At 38.8% G+C, this 13,416-nt stretch overlaps 1 long non-coding RNA gene across 1 annotated transcript in view; it reads right to left on the reverse strand.

Annotated features, from left to right (window-relative positions):
- The window catches only part of LOC111095786, a 254,579-nt gene that overhangs the window by 6,757 nt on the left and 234,406 nt on the right, over positions 1-13,416 (reverse strand). The window contains exon 3 of the long non-coding RNA XR_005359058.1: positions 10,596-10,802. This is a non-coding gene — a long non-coding RNA (uncharacterized LOC111095786). The remainder of the gene's footprint in view (positions 1-10,595; positions 10,803-13,416) is intronic.

Raw genomic sequence — 13,416 nt, forward strand, 5'->3', positions numbered from 1 at the left:
CCTTTCTCATTCATGATTTTATTAATTTGAGTCTTCTCTCTCTTCTTTTTAATAAGGATGGCTAATGGTTTATCTATCTTATTAATTCTTTCAAAGAACCAACTCCTGGTTTTGTTGATCTGTTCCACAGTTCTTCTGGTCTCGATTTCGTTGAGTTCTGCTCGAATCTTTATTAACTCCCTTCTTCTCTTGGGTGTAGGATCTATTTGCTGTTTTTTCTCTAGCTCCTTTATGTGTAAGGTTAGCTTTTGTATTTGAGTTCTTTCCAGTTTTTGAATGGATGCTTGTATTGCGATGTATTTCCCCCTTAGGACTGCTTTTGCTGCATCCCAAAGATTTTGAATGGTTGTATCTTCATTCTCATTAGTTTCCATGAATCTTTTTAATTCTTCCTTAATTTCCTGGTTGACCCTTTTATCTTTAGCAGGATGGTCCTTAACCTCCACGTGTTTGAGGTCCTTCCAAACTTCTTGTTGTGATTTAGTTCTAATTTCAAGGCATTATGATCTGAGAATATGCAGGGGACAATCCCAATCTTTTGGTATCGGTTCAGACCCGATTTGTGACCCAATATGTGGTCTATTCTGGAGAAAGTTCCATGTGCGCTTGAGAAGAATGTGTATTCAGTTGAGTTTGGATGTAAAGTTCTGTAGATATCTGTGAAATCCATCTGGTCCAGTGTATCATTTAAAGCTCTCGTTTCTTTGGAGATGTTGTGCTTAGAAGACCTATCGAGTATAGAAAGAGCTAGATTGAAGTCACCAAGTATAAGTGTATTATTATCTAAGTATTTCTTCACTTTGGTTGATAATTGATTGATATATTTGGCAGCTCCCACATTCGGGGCATATATATTGAGGATTGTTAAGTCCTCTTGTTGAATAGATCCTTTAAGTATGATATAGTGTCCCTCTTCATCTCTCACTACAGTCTTTGGGGTAAATTTTAGTTTATCTGATATAAGGATGGCTACCCCTGCTTTCTTTTGAGGACCATTCGAATGGTAAATGGTTCTCCAACCTTTTATTTTCAGGCTGTAGGTGTCCTTCTGTCTAAAATGAGTCTCTTGTAGACAGCAAATAGATGGGTCCTGCTTTTTGGTCCAGTCTGAAACCCTGCGCCTTTTGATGGGGTCATTAAGCCCGTTCACATTCAGAGTTACTATTGAGAGATATGAGTTTAGTGTCATCATGATATCTATTCAGTCCTTGTTTTTGTGGACTGTTCCACTGAACTTCTTCTTAAAGGGGAATTTTAAGAGTCCCCCTTAAAATTTCTTGCAGAGCTGGTTTGGAGGTCACATATTCTTTTAGTTGCTGCCTGTCTTGGAAGCTCTTTATCTCTCCTTCCATTTTGAATGAGAGCCTTGCTGGATAAAGTATTCTTGGTTGCATGTTCTTCTCATTTAGGACCCTGAATATATCCTGCTAGCCCTTTCTGGCCTGCCAGGTCTCTGTGGAGAGGTCTGCTGTTACCCTAATACTCCTCCCCATAAAAGTCAGGGATTTCTTGTCTCTTGCTGCTTTAAGGATCTTCTCCTTATCTTTGGAATTTGCAAGCTTCACTATTAAATGTCGAGGTGTTGAACGGTTTTTATTGATTTTAGGGGGGGATCTCTCTATTTCCTGGATCTGAATGCCTGTTTCCCTTCCCAGATTAGGAAAGTTTTCAGCTAGAATTTGTTCAAATACATATTCTGGCCCTCTGTCCCCTTCGGCGCCCTCAGGAACCCCAAATAAACGTAGGTTTTTCTTTCTCAGGCTGTCGTTTATTTCCCTTAATCTATCTTCATGGTATTTTAATTGTTTGTCTCTTTTTTCCTCAGTTTCCCTCTTTGCTATCAACTTGTCTTCTAGGTCACTCACTCGTTCTTCCACCTCGTTAACCCTCGTCGTTAGGACTTCTAGTTTGGATTGCATCTCATTCAATTGATTTTTAATTTCTGCCTGATTAGCTCTAAATTCTGCAGTCATGAAGTCTCTTGAGTCCTTTATACTTTTTTCTAGAGCCACCAGTAGCTGTATAATAGTGCTTCTGAATTGGCTTTCTGACATTGAATTGTAATCCAGATTTTGTAACTCTGTGGGAGAGAGGACTGTTTCTGATTCTTTCTTTTGAGGTGAGGTTTTCCTTCTAGTCATTTTGCTCAGTGCAGAGTGGCCAAAAGCAAGTTGTATTGGGAAAAAGAGAAAAAGAGAGGAGAGAAAGAAGGAAAGAAAAGCGAAAGAGAAAAAAAGGGAAGAGAAAAAAAACGGAAACAAAAAAAGAAGAAAAAGAGAAAGAAAAAGAAAGGAGAAAAAAAAGGGGGTGGGGGAAGGAAACAAATCAAAAAGCAAAGCAAAACAAAACAAAACAAAACAAAACAAAACAAAAAAAGAACCACCGGGGAGTATCTTCTGATTCTGTGTACTTTAAGTCCCTTGGCTTCTCCTGGAAGTTGTCAGTCAGTCTAGCTGGTGTTCTGGGGGAGGGGCCTGTTGTGCTGATTTTCAGGTGTTAGCAGTTGGGGGAGCTGCTGTGCCCCTGCCTGGTGCAGGGCTCAGGGGGGGGTTGTTTACCCCGTGAGGCCACAGGAGGAACAGCCCCAGTGGCGGGGCAGCTCTGGAAACCTGGATTCAGCTCCGGCAGGAACTCCGTCTGCAGGGCCTGGAGGCTCCGGGGCGGGGCCGCTGATCTGCTCAGCTGGGGCAGGAGCGTCCTCGCTGTCCTGGGCCCTCCCGGCCTCTGCCTGTCCCGGGGAGGCCGGATCCTGGGCTGTGTCCCGGCGCCCTGTGCTCCGGAGCCTGCGCTGGTGGATTCGCGCTCCCGGGCCGCGCAGCCCCCTCCGCGGAGCCGCCGCCCGAGCCCCTCCGAGCTGCTCCTGGAACCGCGCAGCCCCCTCCGCACGGAGCCTCTTCCTCTGCCCGAGCCCCTCCGAGCTGCTCCCGGGGCCGCGCAGCCCCCTCCGCGGAGCCGCCCCCGAGCCCCTCCGAGCTGCTCCGGGTCCCCCCGTGCGCGCTGCAGCCCTTAGGGAGCTCGGCGCACTCTCCTGGGCGCGCAGTTGCTGTTACTGTCCCCGGGAGCCCGAGGGCATCCCCGCCCCCCTGGGTCCTGCTCCACCTCCCCGCGAGCCCCTTTCCGCCCGGGAAGGTCGGTGCAGCTCCTGCTCCTCCGGGACGGGGCTCTCCTGTCCTGGGGACACTCGCCCCGGCCTCAGCCCGGCTCCTCGCGGGGCCCCTCCCCCTTGGAGGCCTTTGTTTCTTTACTTCTTTTTCCCGTCTTCCTACCTTGATAGATGCGCGAACTCTTCTCACTGTAGCGTTCCAGCTGGTCTCTCTTTAATTCTCAGAATTAATTCTTTGAATTCATAGATTTTCAGGATGATTGGAAGGTTTTCTAGGTAATTTGGTGGAGACAGGTGATTTGGAGACCCTACTCTTCCGCCATCTTGCTCCTCCCTCAAATTCTCTTATTTTGTTCTGAAGCTCTTCTTTCACTCAAAAGTTGTTGGATGAAAAATGTCCATTTTTTTGTTGCTTTCAAAGTGGACGTCATTTTATTTTAAAATTTTGTATTTTATTAATGGATTTTGGGGTTATCTTGCATTCTAATAAAAGTGTTGTGTTCCTGATATTTCTAATTTACCAGATTTATGGTGGTTTTGTTTGTGATCCTACATATGACCAATTTCCTTATGAATGATCCATATGTATACTTGGAAAGAAGGCATATTCTCTCCCATCAGAGTGATTAGATCTTTAGATCTAATCATTTTTTCACTGATGTCATCATCTGAGAGTGATGTATCCTTTCTCTTTAAAATATTTTATTTATTTATTTGAGAGAGAGAATGAGTGAGAGAGAAAGAGTACAAGCTGGAGGAGAGACAGAGGGAGAAGCTGTCTCCCCACTGAGCAGGGAGTCTGATGTGGGTCTTGATCTCAGGACCCTGGGATCATGACCTGAGCTGAAGGCAGATGCTCCACTGACTGAGACACCTAGGCACTCAAGAGTGATGTATACTATTATTAATGTTTTTTTAAACTACTTCTTGCAATTTTTTTATTTTGTGTTTTATATCAGCTATTTCTCTCTTATTTGTTGCAGACATAATCATAACTATCAAATATTTATTGTGAACTATAGCTTTCAACATTACACATATACATATAGGTTTTGTGCACTACTTCTGCCTGAATTCAATTCCGTCTGATATCAAGATTGTAATTTTTGCCTCCTTTTTGTTTTTCTTTGACTAGTACAGATTTTCCACGTTTCTTTTTTAGCTTTCCAGATATTTGCATTTCCTGTATACAGAATAATTGGGTTTTGCTTCATTAGCCAACTTGAAAATCTACTTCATTTAAGTAGGTAACTTAGCTTATCCGGCTACTATAATGGAATACCACACACCGGGTGGCTTATAAACAACATGAATTTATTTCTCACAGTTCTAGAGACTGGGAACTCAGAGACCAAGACCCTGGAAGACAGTGTGTCTGGTGAGGGCTCATTTCCTAGTTCATAGACATCTGTCTCCTTACAGAGGAAGCTCTCTGGGACCTCTTTTATAAGGACACTAATCCCATTCATGAGGGCTCCCCACCCTCATGACTTAGTCACCTCCCAATGGCCCTGTATCCAAATACCATCACATTGGAAATTTGATTTAAACATATGAGGGTTCTCTCTTTTTTTGGGTGGGGAGGGAGTGTATAAACATTCAGTCTATAACAGTAGGCGAATTAAAACCTTTCATCTTTATCATAGGATTGTTATGTTTGATCTCAAAACTGCCATATAATTTATGTTATTATTACTGATTATATTTGGAATATTCCTTTTTCTATGGAGTTTTTCTTCTTGCCATTTTAAAACCTATTTTAGTATCCGTAAGTTTTTTTTTTTTTTCTCCAGCGGGTATATTTGTATTCTTCTCTCTAATCATATCTTTAGTCTTGGTTTTTCTTAATTTTTTATCGTCTGGTTTTAATCCTTCATTATTTGCTTGTAAAAAATAGTTTAGACTCTCACCTATTAACCTTATAGCAGTCAATGTTGTTCTTCCATTTTCTCTTTTCCTTCAGCTAGTTGTTTTCAGTTATATCTTTTCATCTTTCTCAGAAAATATAACATTTACCTACTACTATTCCACTCATTATACTACATTGTTTTAGACTTCCTACCTTTATGGTACTATATGCGACATATATGTATACAATGTAAGTGTATATATACACTAGTATATAACACATGATATATAAAATATAATATATGTGTCAGTATATATAACATATAATAAATATATAATATATAATGCACATCCATGCACATGTGAATGCACACACACATTACTATGAATTATTTGTTGATGTTTACCTTGTTATCTTTTTAAAAATGTATTTATTAGAGAGACAGAGCATGTGTACGGGTGGGGTGAAGGAGGGGCAGAGGGAGAGAAAGAGGGAGAATCTCAAGCAGACTCCTCACTGAGTGGGGAACCCAAAGAGGGACTCAATACTATGACCCTGAGATCATGATATGAACTGAAACCAAGAGTCAAATGCTTAACAGACTGGATGACCCAGGTACCTCTACCTGGTTATCCTTTGTTTGGATGAAGTTCATGCTCCAGTAGAATTCTTAGATTGAGTCTTTAATGGAGTTACTACATTCTTAAATCTGTTTTTCATAGCCTATATATGCAAAGAACCACTTGGCTGGATATAAAATCTTGACACTACTTTTTCTTTGAGTTTCCTAAAAAAGCTCCTTCAATGTAGCCTTGCTATCTACATTGCTGTGTGGAAGTTTGATGCCAGCCTCATTTTTTCCTTTAATCCTCATAAGGAATTCATCTTTTTGCTTGGGAAATATGTGGATTTTTTTTTTCTATATAGGCCAATTTTGCAAGATTTTCTCAAAATGCACTGTTCTAGATCAGTTTTATCAGGTATACAGTGGGACCTTTAAAATTTTAAATTCAATTTATTTCATGTCTTGGATTATAATTTAATTTTTTTTCTATTGGTTTGTTTTAGCTTTTCCAGGGACACCAATTATATGTTTGTTAGACTTTCCTTGTTTAGCTTTCATTATCCCTTTCTCTCTGATACTCTTCTTTCATTTCATTTCCAATCCTTTGTTTTCATGTCTTTCTTCGCTGTCCCTCACTAAAATTTCATTTACATAATCACCCTATTGTAATTTGTTCTCCACTTAAGAGATGGTTCTATTTTTGTCTACAGTTTTTTCCCCTTAGTTTAAGGCACTTGGCTATTCTCATTTCCTCCCCCTTTCCCACCACTTGCTTTTCTTTATGGTCCACTTGTGTTCTGAGATTTGCTCTTTCTTTCCTTCTTTCTTTATTTTGTGTTCTCTCTCTCTCTCTCTTTCTTTTTGCTTCATTTTTTTTTTTAATTTAAATTCCAGTTAGTTAACAAATAGTGTAATATTAGTTCCAGGAGTAGTGAGATTTGCATTTCTAATTCTACCCATGTGTTTATCTTCTAAAATCTCTCAATATTTTTTTCAGGATATTTACTTTAATTTGGATAATTGTGCAATCATTTTCTACTGTTTCATTTTCATTGGGGGGGGGAGCATTTTAATCAACCAAAATGGTTTTATTCATATTTTCCGCATTCATATTTTACCATGACTTTGTTGAAGTTCATTTGATTCTTTTTCTTATTCTAAGGCATTTTGTAGATAGGTTTTTAATTTAAGACTGCTTTCCTCTGCCATTATACATAAGTGCAATTAATCTAATATGTGATGCATAGGAGTTGGGGAGAGAAATAAAAAGTGATTTCATATATCTGGTTTCTCTTTTGTTTATTTAGGATCTCTAACATTCCCTCTTTACTTCCTTATTTTTGCATTGTGGTTCACTTCCAAGGGGCACCAATCCTTTCATTTTTATCTTTTTTACTCAAAAAAGCAACATCACTATGAGGCACCACTTCTGGTTCCAATAATAAATAAGTAACCTCCCTGTAGCCAATTCTGTAAACAACCATGTTTACCAGAGTCCAGATTTTTTATTGCACTTAGTGTTGTACTTTTTCTTTCTGAGGTGACTCATCTAGGTCTTCCACTCTGCTCTTTTCTTTTCCATATGGTCTCTTAAGCCTTTCCCTCCACTGCCTTTTATTTCACAGGCTATGGCTGTGGTGGGAACTTTTTTGTAACTTAATGTTAATTTCTCTATTGAAAAGTAATTTGAATTTTCTGTCTCCTAAAAAACGCCAAATGTGTGGATCATGTGTTTCATTTCTGCCCCTTGTTTAACTTACAGGTTTTAGGGAGGATGTCTGAAGATACTTGGATTTAGAAGGCCACTATGATGCTCAAGAATGATAATTTTAAAAGGACACAGACTTGGAAGAACAACTGGAATTTTAATAGCATTTAAAGAGGCTGTATCCTGCATAAAGAAAACTGGATAAGGAAAACCATGGCATAGGGTAAATTTAAAGGGATAGCTCAGAAATAATTTGATACTATTACAGAATAAGCAACCTTAAATAACTAAACAATGAAATTAGAAAGATTAGCTGAGTTTAGCTCTCAGAGGATCCCAAGTACTATGGTAAAGAGAGTGGAATTTATTTATTTTTTATGCAGAGAAGAATATAAATGAGGGTGGAACACAAGTTGTTTATTTATCCTTACCACATATCATTTGTTTCAGCAAGGAAATTACAATCTATAGATAACCTATGACATGCCAAGTGCAATTCACTGCATTCTTTCATTTAACTCTTACAAAAACTCATGAGGTAAATAATTGGAATTATTAGAAAATTAAATGCATTTAAGTAATAATATTAGATTTACAGCCTAAACCTAGATTGTCATGATTCTCAAGCCCATATACTTTCCACCAATACCACATTGCCCTCCTAATCACACAAGGGATTATGAAGAAGGATGAACCAGAATAGAGGGAGATTAGGGCAAAAGGCTGACCCAGAAATTGGCTAGCAGGACAGTAACAAGATCAGTGCATGTGGGAATTGTCAACCTGTGAAAAGAAATAGGGTACATTTTAGCACAAAAATAAGTAGGAACTAGCAGCAGTACATTATAGCACTTAGGAGCACAAGTTCTAGAAACAGACTGCCTAAGTCCAAATTCTGCTCCAGGATTTATTAAATGTGTGACCTTGAGAGAATTATTTATTATTTCATTGCTTAAGTTTGTTTTTATTATTTAAAAGTGGGACTCCAGTTAGAGAAAAGCAAATATCATAAGATTTCACTCATATGTGGAACTGAAGAAACCAAACAAATAAGCAAAGAGGGAAAAGAGAGAGAGAGAGAGAGAGAGGGAGAGAGAGAGAGAGAAGAGAGGCAAACCAAGAAACAGACTACAGAGAACAAACTGATGGTTACCAGAGAGGATGTGTGTGTGTGTGTGGGGGGGTGATGAGGATGAAGGAGGGCACTAATCATGATGAGCACTGGGTTTTTATGGAAGTGTTGAATCACTCTACACCTCAAACTAGTATTATACTATATGTTAACTAACTGTAATTCAAATAAAAACTTTTAAAAATAAATAAAAATGGGACTATCAATTTCAAATGGGTTGTTGTGTTTCTCAAATAAGTGGAAACTTACATGGTGCCTGGAACGTAGTATGCATCAATAAACACTACTTACAACTACTATTATTATTACCATTTTTATTTTCATTACCATTAATGTTTAGAAATAAAAGAATACAAAATGCTCCAAAGTCTCCAAGCTGTATATTTTTAGGTGACTGGCAAGATGGAGGTACGCTGAAGGACTGATTAAAAACTCTAAAAAAAAAAAGAACTCATTTATAGGGAAAATCAGTGAATTTGTTTTGGGAGGGAAAATCATGCCTTAAATAGCTATGACTTTTCTGATTTCTCCAGTCTGTTAAGTGTCTATGTGGGAGTTTTTATATAGGGATTTTCTCAATAAATAGTGCATTTCCCTCTGTTATTCACTAACATGCTGATTCTGACATTGAACTGGTTTCTTGGACTTGGAGATCAGTTCCCACCAATCTGGTTTTACCAGATGAAACCTTTTGAGTTTGACCTGCTACCTTCTAGAATCTGTAGTCAGCTGCTCTTTTTTATTCACCTACATTCTTGCCATAGCTCAGCAGCTGGGAATTCAGTTTGTACCATCACTGAACCATAACGCCCAGCTTACAGACTTCAAGAGTCACAAAACATGTCTGGTAAGCGTTCGTGTGTTTGTATGGCATATAAGCTACTTAGATTTCAAAAACTGAGATTAAAAAATTGTGATATTGTGTCAAGTAAGTCATCTATTTTGCATTCCTAATCTCCTTTTAAAGCACAAATACTGAGTATACACTTAATGTTTTACTACATACCAAATTTGATACTTGGAATATGTAATTGAATGGGAGACAGTTCCTGCTCTCAAAAAAAGGTCCTGAAAAGATGGTAGTATGCATAAGAAAATCACTCATCACAATACATTGTGATGAGGATTGTATATAAAGTGCTACAAAAGTATAGGAGAAGCTCTAACATAGTCTACATGAGACAGGGAGAAGGCTTCCTGGAATTGCTGACCTTGGAAATGCAGGGGCTAGAAGGATGAAATTCCATGTGGAACATCTACCATTTGCATAAGAAACACATTTAAGAGCAACTGCTAGTCTATGTAGTAGGAGGGTAGAAAATGGGTCTGAGAAGGAGCCAGATTGTATCCAACCTAAATGTCAGAAAGAAGGCTTTGACATTGTTCTAATGGGGGGAGGGAGGGAAGCCACTAAAAGGTGTTAGGGTGGGGGACGGGGAATGGGGGTGATAACCAGGTTTGCATCCTAGAAGGATTCCTTTTTAGCAACCCTGTGGACTGGGTATTGAACTGTGTCTGCAGTATCACAGCATTCAAGTTTCCACATGCACTTGAGCACCCAATCAATGAGACTAAACCAATCATGGGTTCTTACTTCTATGTTACAGATCAAAAGGCAGGTTGTGGATGAATTGTCCAAATTACTTTGCCAACATAAGGCAGCAGCCAGGCTGAGCCCTGATCTATATCCCAGCTAGCAGAGGGTCAAAGAGCCTCTTAATTCAATTCCCTATAATCTTCAAGTAAGTGCAAAATTTCAAAAGCTTCCCCAAATGAGATGGTTTTAAAAACTGAGCTGGATTCACTGTAGAAGTTAAGTTTAGGTTTTCTTAGGATTGAGTTTGCTGGATATACCTTGACTGCTCTTTACTGTCTCTTATTAATGTTGCAAAAAAATGTTGCCAAAGAGAAGATGAACTTTTGCTTCACTGACTTTGTCGTGTTCTTTGGGAAGATAAAAGAATAGCACAGGGTGTGGTTCAGATGGTGGGTAAAGGAACTGTATAGTAAGCAACCACAGACGTGAGTGATACCTGGATAAATTCAAGAACAACTCTAAACAGCTTCTAGTCTTTTTGCTAAAAATGACAGTAATTTTGTAGCCTGGATCTTGGAGTACAGAGTTAAATCCAGTTCCAAAACCCATCGGTTCTATGTGTCTAAGTAAATTATTGCACTTCTCTCAGCTTGAGTCTGGGGGACAATGTTCGCAGACACAAGATGGCAATGACATGTTACCTTTTAAAAGTGCCTTTATTTCCTTAAACGGTCAGCTTTTCCTGAGACTTGACTCAGAATCAGGATCCTGTAATCCAGAAGGTGTAGGTCTCCCTTTGTTCTCCCTTTCTTTGGCTTCTGCAAAATAGCACTGGCTCTCCCCATCCAAGCACTCTGTCATCTCTGTCAGGGTTCTACTGGCTATTGAAACCACCTGCCAGGAAATTTCTTGGGATACAAAACAAAAAACAAAAAACAAACAAAAGAAAATGGTGACATCAATACTGACAGGTCCCCATGGATTTAGCCATGGTTTCTGACATTGCAGAATAATAATAATAATTTTTTAAAAAACAGGACAAATAGTCTCCCCACAAACGTGTAACTTTAGTGATAGACTAATGCCTTAAAAAACATAATTATCTTTATAGCCTCAGTGTTGATACAGACAGGGCTTTCTCTAGGGACCACTGGATTCAAGGAATGTGCAAAATGTCCATTTAGGAACTGAAGTGTTATCTTTCATGCCACAAATCTTTTTTTTTCCCCCTCGGTGGAAATCTCAGAACTTTCCTCTATAATCCTCACAGAACAAATGGGGAATGAAAATGAGCCTTATATTCATGAAGGCAGTATGCTTTACCAAAGAGTAGCAAATGTACAACTCTTGTTTTACAGCAAGGAGGATCAAGGGAGTTATGCCAAAATATCACAGACAACTTTTCTTTGTCCTTGGGTTTTATTCTCCCGAGACGCCAGGGACCAAGGCTTATTGGAGGGTTGGGAGGATATTTTAGTGTACCCTAGAAAGTACAAAAACACAGATTATCGTACTGGGTAAATACTCAACTACTTCTACAAGAGGATACTTCTTTTATCTCTTTATTTGAAGATAGGATTTTCTTTTTTAAGTCTTGGAATTCAGGAGACTTTCAGTAAAATTCAGAAATACTTATTCTTTCATGGCACCCCTCACAGATTATACCTAAATCCCACTGGAGAATTCTGATTATACTTCTCCAAGAGAGCCCTTGGACTTTTTTAGGGTGGGCTTAACTCTCATCTTTGCAAAAAGGACAGTGTTCCCATGGTGATGAGCATGATATCATCAGGACTGGTTCCAGCAGTGGGTACAGACCCATTGCTCACCACAGGAATAGATGGGATAAGAGATAACAGCATTTTCTGTTCAAACACAGATAACTCAGGCTAGCCAGGAAGATGAGCCAGGCTAACAAGCCAGGAATTTTCAGTCAATGTAAGCCTGATAGATTGTTTAAAATGATTATCCTCTTCACTGTCAAAGGTACTCTAAAATAGCAGGAATTCTCTTGTCCTATTTGGCTCCTCCAAGGATATGTAGCCCATATGGGTAGGTGGCAACTTGAATACATTACTGAGATGCTAATATTAGGCTTTTGTGAGCATGAAAAGCTTTCACTCTCTATTAAGCCAAATTACATAAAGCTGGAGCTGGAAAGTCAGCTATAGCATACCTTTTGCAGAGGGCTGGAAAACTGATATAAGCTTTGCAGCATGCTATGGCTTTCCAATCACCTAACTTTATTCTAAATAGAAAAGTTATACCCTTTGCAAAATTCTATTATGCCAAATCATCCTTCTAAAGCCATCAGCATAAGAGAAGCACGAATCCATGTATGATCCCCTTCTCTGACTCATCACCAATTTAAGTAACATAGGTCTATGTATAAGCTAGCCTAAAATTAGTGAATCTTTACCTACTAATATATGCCCTTCAATATCCTAGCTTTCAAGACTATAACAAGGGTATTCACTTGTCAGTACGTCCATCTATCCATCTATGTATCCAATAAGTTGTCTATTTCTTAGGCTTTCATTGAGTACTGACTATATTCTAGGCACTATGCCATACATAATGTCTAGAATAAATAAAAAGATGAATATTATATAGTTCTTACCCAAGAGAAATGCAAAAGGAATGAATACATAAACAAGTAATTACTATGAAACGTAATGTTTTGAATGGGAGTTTGTACTGAGATGTACACAAATAAAGGTATAGTTAACTTTTCCGTGAAAGTCAGGGAACATATAACAGAAGAGCTAGCATTTAAGATGGGCCTGGGTCTAGGCTGGGTAGAGGCCTTGGGAGTTTCTACAATATCTCTGCCTCATAAGAGAAGACTAAAAAACAGGGAGTATAGACATCAATCGAAGAAAAGTGCAAAATAGATCCTGAATCTTCCACCCATACCCACTTCTGGCACTCTTATCCATACACACACACACACACACACACACACACATATCCTTGAGTGCTGTGATTTCTAAGTTAAGTAGTTAAGGATTAGGTTCATGTTAAGCATGTTCCTAGACCCTGTCCACCATCTAGAGTTGGCCCAAGATGGGCCCAGTGGTACTTACTTACCCTTATTGAGATTATAAACTCCTTAGAGTTTATAATTAGAACCTGATGGAAGTTTCTAGACCTACTCTCCAGAAAAATGCAAAACACATTATATATAAGTCTGTAAAGAATTTCATGGCATCCCATGAATATTTCAGAGAGAGTGTATGGAGTCTATGTCAAGAATGTTTGGCTTAAGACCACAGATGGCATCACAGTGCTCTTATACTCCCAGAATATCCAACTCTCTTAAATAAGGATGGGAAAAACATGGTACAGGAGCAAGTCTTTGATGGTTTATAAAGTCAAATGCACCACTTCTGAGCCATGTAATATTGAATAGCTTTCCCAAGCCTCAACTTACTCAAATATATAATGGGGATATTAATCCTAACTCTCAGTATTCATTATCAAATTTATAGATAACATATGGACTACTACCAGAATGTCTGG

This window comes from Canis lupus, chromosome 5 (genome assembly GCF_011100685.1).
Source record: "Canis lupus familiaris isolate Mischka breed German Shepherd chromosome 5, alternate assembly UU_Cfam_GSD_1.0, whole genome shotgun sequence".
NCBI classification, from domain to species: Eukaryota; Metazoa; Chordata; class Mammalia; order Carnivora; family Canidae; genus Canis; species Canis lupus.